This window comes from Procambarus clarkii, chromosome 87 (genome assembly GCF_040958095.1).
Source record: "Procambarus clarkii isolate CNS0578487 chromosome 87, FALCON_Pclarkii_2.0, whole genome shotgun sequence".
Classification (NCBI taxonomy): Eukaryota; Metazoa; Arthropoda; class Malacostraca; order Decapoda; family Cambaridae; genus Procambarus; species Procambarus clarkii.
The window spans coordinates 13952391-13968317 of NC_091236.1; the positions used below are offsets into that span (position 1 = coordinate 13952391).

A 15927-nucleotide genomic window follows, 5' to 3' on the forward strand; every position below is an offset into this window, starting at 1 on the left:
AATCGACGTCAACAAATTTGTAAAGACTTTGTCGATGACATAGTTCAGGAGGTGATTGAACCATTAAGTAATCTAGGTTCTGTGTCTGATAAAAATGTTGATAGTAATTTTATTGTTTTAAAAATGAAAGAAGATCCCTCTAAATTTGTAAATACATTACTGGATTCTGTTACTAATAATATATTAGACTATTATTATAATAGAAGTCAAAATGTACCATTGTCAACTGTTCCATCACCCAAAAGAAAAAGAAAAAAAAAACATATATTATCAAATGAAGAGGATGAATTAATTAAAATTGAAATTTTAGGGAAAGCAGTTTTAAACATTTTTTCTCTTCATAATGAATATAATCGTATTAAGGATAGTATTGTAAATCAACATATGAAATCAAAATCACCAAAAAAACAAAAAATACAGTTACCACCAATATTAAAGGACGATGAAACTGTAGATATGATCAAACTCTTCAATTCCTTCCATTCAACCTTTTGAAATACCTTTTGAAAACAATACATAAAATAATTACAGAAGTTTATGGAATAAAACTCTGTGAAGATTTAACTAAGCTAACGAAGATTTAACGAAGATTTAACTAATTCTAAAAGTTATCCATATTTTTTATTTGAATATTTTCTTAGACATCAATCATCAAGCAACGATATTAAACGGCAGTTAGAGTGTCTTAAACATTCAAGTATACTAGTCTATAACTGGATAATTCAAAATTGTATTGATATTAAAATTAAACCCGAAAATGAAAGTTAAATGTAATTTAATAATCGATGAAATATTAGCAAATGCTATTTTTGTAAATGGTAGAGAAATTCTACAAAATAAAATTTTAATGGCCTATGCAGCTCATAAATATTCGATGTTTAAAAACAATGGTAAATTGTATTCTGCTACGGAAATTATACATTCATGTATCAAGACTAATCGTAACCTACCCCCTCATAAAATTTCTATTTCATTTGAGGCTATAATGAGGGTAGGACAGAATACTGACCAAAATTTAATTTGTAAAAATACTCATTTTGTAGAAGAACGTGAATGTCGGCGTCATGTGGATATTCAACCCGTTCTCGCAAATTCGTAAAGTCAATATTGACTTATTAACTACGTGCATAGGTGATATACTAAACATAATAGATACCCCTAAAAAGATTCATAGAAAACACCGACCTTACCTAACCTTGTTAGTATCTTAAGATAAGCATCTTATTGCTTCGTAATTACAATTATTACTTAACCTATACCTATTATAGGTTAGGTAATAATTGTAATTACGAAGCAATAAGATGCTTATCTTAAGATACTAACAAGGTTAGGTAAGGTCGGTGTTTTCTATGAATCTGTTTAAGGGTATCTATTATGTTAAGTATGTCACCTATGCACATATTTAATAAGTCAATATTGACTTATTAAATTTGCGAGAACGGGTTGGGATATTGCACATTCACTTATTCAAGCTCATTTAGCTCCCTTGGGTGAACTATCCATGCAATATATTTCTTGGGTTTTAGAAATGCGGATTGGAGACTATCGCCTAATTATTGAACCACAATAGAATAGATATTTTATTCAATATAAGAAATTCCGTGACAAAAAAGTGGTTTTTCGTTTAGATTCCCTCACATTAGAATTTGTTTATATTAGTGATGAAGGGGAATCTTTTTACGATGTCCAGTATATACAACATAATAGTAGTGATGATAGCAGTGGGGAAAGCATGTTAGTAGGTATGGCTAGCTTTCTTGATGGAAGTGATCTTTGTATAAAAACAACTTACCTCCTAGATTATTCAACCAAAACAGTTCTATATCATCGATACATTCCTAATGATCATACCCAAATATTCCCTTTCACTTTAGAAACAGAAGATTTACAACAAAGTGAGACGGGACCTGCTTTAACAATGAATACTGAGGGTGTACCTACAATATCACCGCCTTCGGGAACTTCAATTTACTGGTATACTTCTTGGAGATTAGAAGCTCAACTTCCTTTAAATCTTAGTATGTATCAACATGTTCATGAAGATAGTACTCCCCATCATCCAACTCCGTCTGAAAGTTTGAATCAATCTCCTGTTTATATATTCCCTAAGTTGGATGGTAATAATGGAATTTTACGTTTTTACCCAAGTCATTTTGTTATTTCAAATCCTCTGATGTTATCGACATCACATCCACATTTAATACCCCAACATATTCTGCATTCTTTGATCGATTTCATTTTTACAGTAGAAACTGATCTATACTCTATAAACAACAATTCATCTTCCTTTATGGTACATAATTATCGACCAGTTGCCATTATAGACATTGTCTCTACGGCTTTTAATGCTGCAGAAAGGATGACTATATTACAAGTATTACGAGCCCATTTTAGAAATGATTTAGCACCTTATTACATCTTCTTTCAAGGGGAATTAAGCATATCCAAACCATCAATATCCCCATCATTACCATTTGAAAATTTTCATGATGGTGAGATATATGAGGTGTTGTTAAATAACAACAGAAACATTATAAAGGTTTGCCGACATCGCCCAGATAAATCTCGAGCGAATCCACTTAAAACAGTTAATATTATATTGGGTATTCAAAAGTTAGAAGAAAGTTTTTTGGAAGTATAATCAGGAGTACGCTTGTGCTGGAAGAAGAAGGATGGTGGATGGTTTGTTGTCCAGGGAGGAATCATTGTGATTTAATGAAATCCATAACTATAAATAATTTTTATTATTATACTCCATATTAATACAGTTTAGAAATTATATTCCTAACTAGCTAGTTAGCTAACTTAGTCGTTTTTTTACCATATTCGACAATATGATATATGTGTGATTGGTAAGAGGAATGAACATTTTCATGACGGGTTTGTAAGAAAAAAAAGGGTGACTGGTTGCGGACTGGACCGAGGGGTTGCTGGGCCCCAGGGTTGTCCTAATATGGCCTCAAGCAATTTGACCACCACCACCAGGACCAGGACCTTCAAGAACAATACTTCCACTACTAGAACCAGAACCTCAAAAAGCACCACCACCACCACAGCCAGGACCAGAACCACCAAGAGCATCACCATTACCGCCAGGACCAGTGCATCCAAGAGCGCCATCATCACCGCCGCCAGAACTTGCGCCTCCAAGAACAACACCACTAAGGCCATTGCTGCAAGCACCAGCTTATCCATTGTAATCTGTGATAGAATGAGAGAAAGATATTCTTTATCTGTATATTTATAATGGTTTCACGAAATTAATCACAGATAGGATGGGGTGGAGAGCCAAGTGCAAGTACCATAAAAAAAGTGTCTATCTTACATTATTAAGATGAAATTTGGGAAAATCATAGATACCACTACTCACACTTTATCCACACACACACCAGTGACAACTCCTACCAGAACCCCCATCATCATCATCTTCTTGTAAATCATCGCTGTTGTTATTTATTTGAAAATTATGCATTTTTGGTTTCAATTATATACATTCAAACTTCCCACCTATGTCTTTTTCTTACTCAAAATGTAACATATTTTTTTTTTAATTTTTTTTAAGTGATTTTTTCTTATAAAGAAAAATCTATTGTAAATGTGATATAAAAAACTATGAATAAAAAATATAGAAATTTTCCTTTGGAAAAATTTAAGAGTAAATTAGAATATCGTGTATATAAATCTATATTTTATCATTTAACAAATAAACAAAAAAATAATAATATCAAAGTAGATATAAACAAAAGAGGACTATTAAAAAATAACAAACTATTTGAAATTGATATATATTTCTCAGATTTACAATTAGGTATAGAAATTCAAGGTCCTACTCATTATATAGACATTGAACAAATTAACAGAGATTAAAAAAAAAAAAAATGTTTAATAATATTGGGATTATTTTGTTATATGTAGGATTTAATACTGTAAAGCATGATATACTAACTTGTTTAAATATTATTACTAAAAAGATAATTAGTTAAAAAATAAGGTATGTAAATCAAATCATATATAGATTTTTCAAGGAAATCCGGCTGAGTCGGTCCATTTATCAGCTGGGCAAGTCTATTGTAATGTATATGATGACAGGATGTAAGAGAGATACCCACACTATCTTGTGCATTCTAATAAGGGACAGAGAGGAGATAAGTCGGTCTGAGCTGGGTTAAGAGTTACTCCAACGCGCATCTTTAGCTAATCCTCAAAATCATCTCTTGAAGGTATTATATGACATTTACATTATTCATATTAAAAAATCATAATCTTGTTATTTACCATTGTATTATATATATATTTCTGAGCTTATAATATACAAAGACCTATTTTTTTGTCATTTTCAGATAATTATAAAATGATGGTGATGTTGGTGGTATTGTGGGTGTTCGTTGTTGGAACTGTATTCAATCAATCAATCATCGTGGGAGTGTGATTCTTTATTTATGTTTTCTTTTCAGACCTGAACCTAAACGTGTACTTGTCAAATAGAGGATAATGGAGGAGAGAAAAGAAAAAATGAAAAAGGAAGTTCAATTTAATCCACATATAACGATACGATATTTATATGTATGGGCATATGCCTATCAGAAAGCTAGAATAGATGGTAAAATGTGGAACACAGCTGCTGCAGATCGGGATCGTTTCAAGATGCGATGTGTGAGCACTTCAAAAATTCTAAATGATGCAAGAATATTTGACAAGGATCATAGAGAAAAGGTTTATTTAGAGCGAATAAAAGAGATATAGAAATTAAATATCCTTTATTTAATTCCTATCTTATAAAATTTAGTAGTATAGAGGGGGGGGGCAAAAACTGGTTGTATCATTTTATTTAAAAGTTAGGTAACCACCTAACACTAGGACAATTTGTCTTAACATTATATTATATTGATCATGTCTTCGTTATCCATCTGATCATTATTATAACACCAATATATCAACATAATAAATATTAGCAAAGCCAAAACTTTGTGAATTTTACACATCATCTCATTTTCATTGATTTCATTGATTGAGAGAGAGAGAGAGAGAGAGAGAGAGAGAGAGAGAGAGAGAGAGAGAGAGAGAGAGAGAGAGAGAGAGAGAGAGAGAGAGAGAGAGAGAGAGAGAGAGAGAGAGAGAGAGAGAGAGAGAGAGAGAGAGAGAGAGAGAGAGAGAGAGAGAGAGAGAGAGAGAGAGAGAGAGAGAGAGAGAGAGAGAGAGAGAGAGAGAGAGAGAGAGAGAGAGAGAGAGAGAGAGAGAGAGAGAGAGAGAGAGAGAGAGAGAGAGAGAGAGAGAGAGAGAGAGAGAGAGAGAGAGAGAGAGAGAGAGAGAGAGAGAGAGAGAGAGAGAGAGAGAGAGAGAGAGAGAGAGAGAGAGAGAGAGAGAGAGAGAGAGAGAGAGAGAGAGAGAGAGAGAGAGAGAGAGAGAGAGAGAGAGAGAGAGAGAGAGAGAGAGAGAGAGAGAGAGAGAGAGAGAGAGAGAGAGAGAGAGAGAGAGAGAGAGAGAGAGAGAGAGAGAGAGAGAGAGAGAGAGAGAGAGAGAGAGAGAGAGAGAGAGAGAGAGAGAGAGAGAGAGAGAGAGAGAGAGAGAGAGAGAGAGAGAGAGAGAGAGAGAGAGAGAGAGAGAGAGAGAGAGAGAGAGAGAGAGAGAGAGAGAGAGAGAGAGAGAGAGAGAGAGAGAGAGAGAGAGAGAGAGAGAGAGAGAGAGAGAGAGAGAGAGAGAGAGAGAGAGGGTGAGAGAGAGAGAGAGAGAGAGAGAGAGAGAGAGAGAGAGAGAGAGAGAGAGAGAGAGAGAGAGAGAGAGAGAGAGAGAGAGGGTGAGAGAGAGAGAGAGAGAGAGAGAGAGAGAGAGAGAGAGAGAGAGAGAGAGAGAGAGAGAGAGAGAGAGAGAGAGAGAGAGAGAGAGAGAGAGAGAGAGAGAGAGAGAGAGAGAGAGAGAGAGGGTCTAAATAAACCCTTGCTCTTCTTGTTGAGGGCAGTCACCTACTACTCAGGCAGTGTTATTGTGCTGGGTTTTTCTTTGACAAAACACATCCCAGTGAGCCATCCTCTTCTCTTCCCTTCATTGTAAATATATAAATATATAACATAGGGTAGGAGAAAAAGAGAGAGAGAGAGAGAAAGAGAGAGAAAAATATATTCTCAAATGGTTATTGATCAGTTAAATAATTACAAAAACATAATGAAAAATATGTCACAAATAACTGAGTAAGTAACTATAGCCTCTCAAGTCTGTATCAGTCTGACTGGATTGGTATATAAAAGAGTTTGCCAGGCTATGCAAATCATTACAGGTTCGCCATACTTCATGGACACTTAATTCTGAGTAGTAAAACAACAATCACACAATCTAAAGCACATTCAACATTTAATGTTTCTTCAACCCCAACCCCATATGTATGTTGTATAATTTACTTAAGTCTATTATAACAAAGTTAATTATTAAGTAATAAAAATAAAGTATATCATATTACTATAATGTAATAAGAGTCAATGTATATATTATAAATCAGAATAATTAATGAATTAATTAATTTTGTTTTCTTTTCAGGTGGAAGTGAGATAATTCTCTTAGAGATGTCACTTGATCAAACAAAAACCCATACAACAAACAACTTTTTTTTATGTGATGTATGTGGAAAAAAATATAGTACAATAAGAACACTAACAGTCCATTTCACAACTCATACAAAGAAGACTATCCTTTTTACAATTCATACCGGTAAAACTCCAAAGTGCAGTGAATGTGAAAAAACAAACAAACAACACATTAGAGAAAAATGGTTTTCATGTGACATATGTAGAAAAAAATTCCTTAAAAAATGCGACTTGACTAGACATATGGGAACACACAGAGTAAAACGGTTAAAATGTCAATTGTGTGGGAATAGATTTAGGGATGAATATAACTTGACCCAACATTTGAAATCAATACACATGATTCAGCCTTTGAAAACAAACAGTGAAAAAAAATATGATATATGTGGAAACAAACAGCAAATCAGTCCCAAATCTTTAAACAACTTTTTTACTTGTTTTGAATGTGGAACTGTATTTAAAAGCATAACCAGCCTGGATGAACATTTGTTGGAACAGTTTACCAAAGATATATCAGCTTTAGATTTGATAACTCCAGACATTCATTTTCAGACGTTTTTTGAAAACTAATAAGTGTATTGGAACATTGACCAAATCTTTAAACAACTTTTTTACTTGTTTCTGGTGGTAACTGGCACCTCAAGGAACATATAAAAGGAGTAGAAGTATTAATGAGATTATTAATTCTGTCGGAGTGAGAGTAAACACAGATATATATCTCTCCTACCTGAACTTTTTTTCTATTACCACCACATTTTCTTGGCATATATCATGTTCATTTTGGATCTACACTAGCTGCTGGATATGACTTGTACAGGTATAGTTGGAATTTACTTTTTTTTTTAATTTATGACTTATTTATATTTAAATATATTTTAATTAACATATATATTTTAATATATTTTAATTAACAATCTACCTTTTGCTTCAGTGCTGCCTACGATGTTACTGTGCCAGCACAAGGAAAAGGTGTAATCAAGATAGATATTCAAGTAAAAGTACCAGAAGGTTGTTATGAAGAATAGCTCCAAGATCTGGTCTTACTTTTTTTTTTTTTTTAATCACATTGATGTTAGGGGTGGTGTCATTGATAGTGAAATGTTTCTGTGGTTCTCTTCAATTATTCTAAAGTAGATTTTATTGTGAAAAAGAGAGATCGAATTTCACAACTAATTTGTGAACGAATATTTATTCCTAATTTGTTAGAGGAAGTTTAGGACATTGAGCATACCAAATGCCCCTTTGCCGCAAACCTTTTTTTTTTTTGAATCAACAGACAATAGTAGTAGTAGTAGTAATCAAACAACTAGCTAAATATACAGTGTGAATTAGTGATTCTCAACGATTACAGTGATAAGAGTGAGTAACTTATGTGTTGATGAAATGACTGAGGCGGTCTGCCTAAGGAGGCAGTTGTTATTTCCTAAAACATGCCTACTGAACTTCAATGAAAAGATGGTGTGGACTGTACGTTTAGCTATGGAGTATCCAGATTTTAAACTAGTGTTCAAGGAGGGTCAGGGTCCTCATCAGCCATATATCACAGTTGGAACAGAAGAGGCCGTTAAACATTTAACTACAGATGGCTTTCAGAATATTGTGATGGTTGTTCCAGAAGAAGGTATTTTCACAAGGGTCATACTTTTCAAATATCCAACTTACTTGGATCCCGATCATCTCCTTTACAATGACTGTTGTTTGGGTAAAGAGAAACATTGTTCATTATAAAAAACAAAGTCAGGTTATAGCTTTAATAAAAGGTGAGACTCCTAAAAAAAATTTTGTACAAGGACTAGGCTATAGAAAAGTTTCAAAATACCAAGAGAAGCCAAAATTATGCCTGAAGTGTTATTATTGGGGGCATTTGGTTTGGAAATGTCAGTACGACCCCAGGTGTAAGTACTGTGGTAATAAACATGACTCTAAAGAGTGTACAAAGAAACAAAAATTTCCATTTTGTTGTAATTGTAGAGGTAAGCATACTCCTTGGTCTTATCTATGCCCCATGAATCCTACAAATGCTGTTGCAGGGGGGTGGTATTCTGCCAGCTAAGGGGAAACAAACTAGCTAGGCCCACACAACTGAAAGTCCTAAAGTCCTGTAGTATACAAATGTAACCTAATTACTACTATTATATTGAATTTTTTGTAGTAACTTTACTAAACTAATCTATGCCTTTGAGATATATATGTTTGTATGTAAGCATCTTTCCCTTTCAAAACAATATATAATTAACAAATTACAATGTTTGATAATTAAATAAGGATAATTGGATTAATAAAAGAAAACAAATTAAAATAAATATTTTTTTTTATATATATTTTATTTATAGAGGGATATAAAAGAGGATGTTCTCCTGTTCAATTCACTTGACACAGATGTCAGTAGCATATTATATACCTTGGGCAAAAGTTTATGTTGTGACCACCGGGCACACTGATTACCTTTGTTGACATGAACAATTTGAGAAAGAATGAGTCAAATAAAAGAAGGTGGTTATCACTCAGACGAGATATGAAGCCAATCTTCATAGACAGGATGAATGACTGGTTCAGGGAATACCAAATCCCAGAAGATATTGATACATTTGTTGATGACCTTAATCACCAAATTGAAAGTTGTCTTAGAATTCAGCGCCGTACGCCTCGGCGAAGACCCCCTCGGAAGAAAATGCCTCTAGGCAAAGATCCACAGAGTAAAGCTGAAGAATTAATTCACATGTGGAGTAAGGCAGCATCCTCCTCCTCCCTCTCAACGGAAATCGTCATGGAACAGCTCCTGCAACAGAATGACAGAAGAACTAGAATAGCGAGAGCACAGTCTAGTGAGGACGAATATGGAGAACCTATCACAGCCCAGGAAGTAAGGGCGGCGGTTAAGAGAGGTAAAATTACAGCACCTGGTGAGGATGGCATTACCTACGACATATTTAATGCACTGTGTGAAGTGTCTGGGAATCCACTACTCCTATTGTTTAACAAATCATTCCTAAATGGAGTTCTGCCCACACAATGGAAACACGCCAAAATTGTTCCCATACCAAAACCCAATGACCCTGGCAATTACAGACCTATCAGTCGCGTGTCATGTACTTGCAAGATGCTGGAAAAGATCATCCTAAAACGACTGTTACACAAAATAGGTAGGTTTGGGGAAGGAGTCAATGGATATGTCAAAGGACGGAGCACAGCCAATTGTATAATTAATTACCTGGTTAATGACACGGCTAGGTACTCTGTATTTGTTGACATAAAAGGAGCCTTCGACAAAGCCCAGGGAATTGCGATCCTGGACGAGCTTGCATGTATGGGTGTCAAGGGGAGACTCATGAAATGGATTGAAGACTACCTCACAGGGAGGAAAGCTAAGGTCTACTTCAATGGAGCAATCTCAAGAACAATGAATATGGAACTAGGGACCCCCCAAGGAAGAGTCTTAAGCCCTACACTATTCAATGTACTTATGAATGCAATTGCCAATATTGATTTTCCTGAAGGAACACAACTAGTGGGATATGCAGATGATGTCCTAATACAAGCTCCCACCTTTGATAAAATAAAACAGGCCATTGAACTCCTTGGAAGGAAATGTATTGAGCTCGGTTTCACTCTCTCCACAAACAAGACAAAAGCATACTCCCATCGCAAGCGGAGAGAAAATGAAGAACTGCAAATTAATGGTGTAACACTTGAATGGGTTGACCACTATCGGTACCTTGGCGTCACCGTCGGCTCAAACAAGGGAAAGAAAGAGGAGCTCAATCAAATCATAGGAACATGCAAAAGTCGACTCAGGGAACTGAAACTGAAAGCTATGACTTGGAATGATGGCCATGGAGCCTCTATTGCTGTACTTAAAATGATGTACACAAACTATGTACGCTCCGTCATTGACAATGCAGCACCTGTTTTATGTACTTATTCACAAAGTGATATGAATAGGCTAGAAAGCATACAGGATGAAGCCATTTCAATCATTCTTAGAGTTCCAAAGAAAAAACTGCTGAAATGTCCATTCTACAAAAAGAGTTATTATCCCTTCCCAGTATTAAAGAAAGAATTGTGGAACTGAATGCTAAGCTTGCAATTAGGATTGCCAGAGATCCCCATTATAATGACATGGCTAAAAAAAATTGAGCTCTGTGCTACTTTCAGGGGGAAACAAGAGAAGCAAAAAATGGCATCACAGAGCAGTCGGCTACCTTGAAGATCTTCACCTACTTCAACAAGCTCGTGAGCTCATGCCTGTAGAAAGATTACCTCCCTGGGTGGATCCCTTGAATGACTCGTGCAAGATTATCATCAATGATATAGTAAAGAAAAAAACCAACATGGTACCCCAAGAAATAAGCCACAAGTATCTTAAGGAAATTTATAATGAAGCTGGAGATGAACTAGATCAAATCTTCACTGATGGGTCATCTAATCCTATTAATGGCCGGGCGGGTGCAGCATACACGGTAATTAAGAAGGATGATGTATTTTTTCCACCAAAAAATGAGGAAAAAGCGCGCATTGAGAACTATACCTCTTCAACACAAGCAGAGTTAACTGCCATTGCTATGGCGTTAAGGTATATTATTGAACAGAATACTACTGGTGCAGTGATTTGCACCGATTCATGAGCAGCACTGCAAAGCCTAAATAATGATCGGGACGAGAATCTTTCAATAGTCGCTGAAATTAAGAGAGTTGTGAAGGTACTAACCAACCAGGGAAGAGTTGTCAAGTTCCTGTGGATTTCCTTCCATGTTGGAATCTATGGAAATGAACGCGCAGATGTGTTGGCAGCTGAAGGCGCTGAGGGAGACCATATTGAATACTTCATACCCAAGACTCTTCTAGAAATTTGAAGTATTATTAGGGAACATCATCGTCATCTCAATCATTATGAACCCCCCAAAAAAAGAGAATGTGGTGGTTGCGGGAGAGAATTAATAATAGAGAAAAAACATCTTGGATACAAATGTCCACACGTACAGCAGCTTTTTGTTAACAACATATAATAAGGATGATTTATAATGTATCTTATCTACCATTTGACAGAGGCTGTTTACCTTGGAGACTGGTTGGAAATATATGAATTGAATTTCAAATCTTATTGTTCCTTCTATTACATTTTTATATATGACTAATAAATACTTCTCTAATTATCCCTTTCACCAGATGGAATTATTATGTTCATTAAGAGTTAAGGTTACCAAATTATACATTCACTCTTCCAATTAGAATGAGTAATAATGGTTTTTTTTAATGGTTTATAATAATTTCAAAATAAAATAAATGATCCATATTCTTTTTTGACTCACAGTTTTGTTATAAGACAGAGCAGCTGCACACTTGCTTTACAGTTGCTCAGTTGCTCTCTCTCTACGTGACCAGGTTAGCGTTCTCTCTCTCTTTCTCTCTTCACACAATTAGGTCAATGTTTTTAATAATATTCCTTTACATAACGGATTTTTATTTAGTTAAAATCTAGCCAAGGAAACCTGGTCCCAAATTCAAGAGTACTTAGAAGTAACATTTTCGTTCCCAGGATAGTGCGCTGAGAGCATGGATGGAGATCATGAGACGTTCCTCTTCACCAGTGAGAGCGTAGGCGAAGGCCACCCCGACAAAATTTGCGATCAGATCAGCGACGCAGTGCTTGATGCCCATCTTAGCCAGGACCCTGACGCCAAAGTTGCTTGTGAAACGTGTACAAAACTGGTATGATCCTAATCTGTGGGGAGATTACGTCCAAGGCCCAAGTTAATTATCAACAAATTGTGCGTGATATTGTTAAGAAAATTGGTTTTGATGATTCACGAAAGGGCTTTGACTACAAGACCTGCAACATTCTTCTGGCCCTGGAGCAAAAGTGTGCGGAGATTGCTAATGGTGTACACATCGGGCGCAGTGATGACAACATTGGTTCAGGGGACCAGGGACTGATGTTTGGTTATGCCACTGATGAGACCGATGAGTGCATGCCCTTAACTATTATGCTGGCACACCGTCTCAATCAGAAGATTGCAGAGCTGCGAAGAGATGGGACGTTCTGGTGGGCGCGACCTGACTGTAAGACTCAAGTCACATGCCAGTATGCCTTCGATCAAGGAGCTGTTATTCCCAAAAGAGTGAACACTGTTGTCGCTTCTGTACAGCACTCGGAACAAATTACTGTCGAAGCTTTGCGTGACGAGGTTATAGAGGTCATCAAGGTCATTATTCCTGAAAAATATATAGATACTCAAACGAAATACCACATCAACCCTTGCGGAGAATTCATCATGGGTGGACCTCAAGGTAACGTTGGGCTAACTGGTAGGAAAATCATCGTTGACACTTACGGTGGGTGGGGTGCTCACGGCGGGGGAGCGTTCTCTGGCAAAGATTACACAAAGATTGACCGCTCAGCGGCCTATGCCGCCCGATGGGTTGCCAAGTCCCTGGTGAAAAACAAATTATGTAGACACTGTTTGGTTCAGGTATCATACGCCATTAGTGTTGTGCACCCCATAAGCATCAGCATCTTCCACTATGGCACCTCACAGTACACATCAAAACAGCTTCTGAAGATTGTTAACCACAACTTTGATCTACGACTAGGACATATTGTCAAGGAGCTGGGCTTAAAGAGACCAATTTACAGTGATACCTCGTGTTATGGACATTTTGGACGGCAACAGTTCTCTTGGGAGCAGCCCAAGAAGTTGACCATCCCTGAATTTTAGAGTCAAATAATTCTTAAGGATGACTATCATTTTTACGTTTTTCATCAAGTCCCTGTTAATATGGGAGAACACTGGGTCTATGCTTGATTCACAACTCTCCTAAACACGAGAGTGAAGTTATACAACTTTAGAACACTTTCCCACCAGGAGACTTGAACCCTAGCCAGCACAGAAGCCTGGTGGGAACCTTTAATTTTATATTCAATTGATAATTTTATATACTTTTTTGACGTTTTATATACCAGAGTATATAAAATCTCCGGGCCTTTTATATATCAGAGTAAATAAAATTAAAATGACTCTATAAGACCAGCGTTTTGGTCAAGATAAATACGTTTTCTTCCTTTAAACTGAATCCAGTTTTTTTTATCTTTTTTCCGGTGGGGCTGTGGTCCTCCTCCTCCTCCTCCTCCTCCAACTGTTTGTGGTTTTCCTTCTCCTCCTCCTCCTCCTCCTCTTCCTCCTCCTCCTCCTTCTCCTCTAACTGTTTGAACTGTTTGTGGTTCTCCTTCTCCTCCTCCTCCTACAACTGTTTGTGGTTCTTCTCCTCCTCCTCCTCCTCCTCCTCCTCCTCCTCCTCCTTCTCCTCCAACTGTTTGTTCTTCGTCTCCTCCTCCTCCTCCTCCTCCAACTGTTTGTTCTTCTTCTCCTCCTCCTCCTCCTCCTCCTCCTTCTCCTTCTCCTCCAACTGTTTGTGGTCCTCCTCCTCCTCCTCCAACTGTTTGTTCTTCTTCTCCTCCTCCTCCTCCTCCTCCTCCTCCTCCTCCTCCTTTTCCTCCAACTGTTTGTGGTTCTTCTTCTTCTCCTCCTCCTCCTCCTTCTCCTCCAACTGTTTGTGGTTCTTCTTCTCCTCCTCCTCCTCCTCCTCCTTCTCCTCCAACTGTTTGTGGTTCTTCTCCTCCTCCTCCTCCTCCTCCTCCTCCTCATTCTCCTCCTCCTTCTACTGTTTGTGAAGTTTTTACCTTTCCTACTCCTTCTCCTACATTTTGTAATTCTCCTCCTCCATGTGATTCTTTTGTTTGTTCTTCTTTCTCGACTTCCACATAAATGTTAAATTTAATGCTAGCAAATGTGTCTGAGGAATTAATATTCTTAGCTAACATTTTACATTCCACCTCATTATGACCGTCTTCGAGTTCAAGTTTCATAACCACGAATGGGGGTAGTGAATTTTCTTTCATTGGGAAACTGTCCGAATAAAATCCACAATTAAATATATCTTGACTTGCAGCATGGGTACATGATATCAACAATTTGTTCATGTAAAATCGTTTTTCTTCCTTTCGACATTTTTTACGTGATGCATCTAAATTGTTCTTTAATTTGACGTCTTTTATTTCATGTCGATCTGTATAAATATCAGGTGTGAAATTATGGAAATTCCATGGAAATATTAATATAATTGGATTTTTTGTATAATATCCCTTATCAATATTAGAATTTGTATATAGTTTATTTATGTAATATGCAGAATAACCATTGGTAAAGTTGTGGATTTCATCATAATAACTAAGGAATTTATTAAAGGGTTGAATTAGTGTCTTATCAGTTTCAGTAATAGTTTTAGGATTATAAGAAATTGGTGGTTTGGGAACAATAAAGAGACCTTTATAAGTTTTTATGTCTTCGATAAATGGCGAGAATAATGATTCTATAAGTTTGGATTTCATTTTGGATTTTCGAAGTTCAGACGAATCTGTGGAGGATTGTAATAATTCTTGAAGTAATTTATGAGGTTGTTCGACGGATTCCATTTGACTGATGACGTGAGGAACGCCAGAGGACTCATTTTCACTTGTTTGTAATTCTCCTCCGCCTTCTCCTTCTCCTCCTCCTCCTTCTCCGGCATCTTGTAATTCTCCTACTCCTCCTCCTCCTCCTCCTCTTCCTCCTCCTCTTCCTTCTCTGGTGTCTTGTAATTCTCCTCCTCCTCCTCCTCTTCCTTCTCCGGCATCATGTAATTCTCCTCTTCCTTCTCCGGCATCTTGTAATTCTCCTCCTCCTCCTCCTTCTCCGGCATCTTGTAATTCTCCTACTTCTCCTCCTCCTCCTCTTCCTCCTCCTCTTCCTTCTCTGGTGTCTTGTAATTCTCCTCCTCCTCCTCCTCTTCCTTCTCCGGCATCATGTAATTCTCCTCCTCCTCCTCTTCCTTCTCTGGCATCATGTAATTCTCCTCCTCCTCCTCCTCTTCCTTCTCCGGCATCTTGTAATTCTCCTCCTCCTCTTCCTTCTCCAGTGTCTTGTAATTCTCTTCCTCCTCCTCCTCCTCCTCCGTCTCCATCGTCTTGTAATTCTTCTGCTCCTCCTTCCCCTGCGTCATGTAACTCTACTCCTTCTCCTGCGTTGTGTAATTCCCCTCCCACTACTCCTGCGTTGTGTAATTCTCCTTCCACTACTCCTGCGTTGTGTAATTCCCCTCCCACTCCTCCTCCTACATCTTGTATTAGCTCAATGGACTCTGGTGTTGTGTCATAGCTGATGGAATTGTAATTGTTTTCCTTTTTATATAATTTTTTAGTATTTTTAGATTTTTTCCGTGAATTAATGACTACTATAACTGTTAGGAAAATAATTAATATTATTAACATAATAATTGTTGACAGTAGATTATTCATTCTTAATTTTATCTTTTTTTA

At 36.9% G+C, this 15927-nt stretch overlaps 1 pseudogene; it reads left to right on the forward strand.

Moving 5' to 3' along the window:
• The first annotated feature begins 12128 nt into the window (after positions 1–12128).
• LOC138358947 (S-adenosylmethionine synthase-like) lies at positions 12129–13255 on the forward strand (annotated as a pseudogene).
• The last annotated feature ends 2672 nt before the right edge of the window (positions 13256–15927 follow it).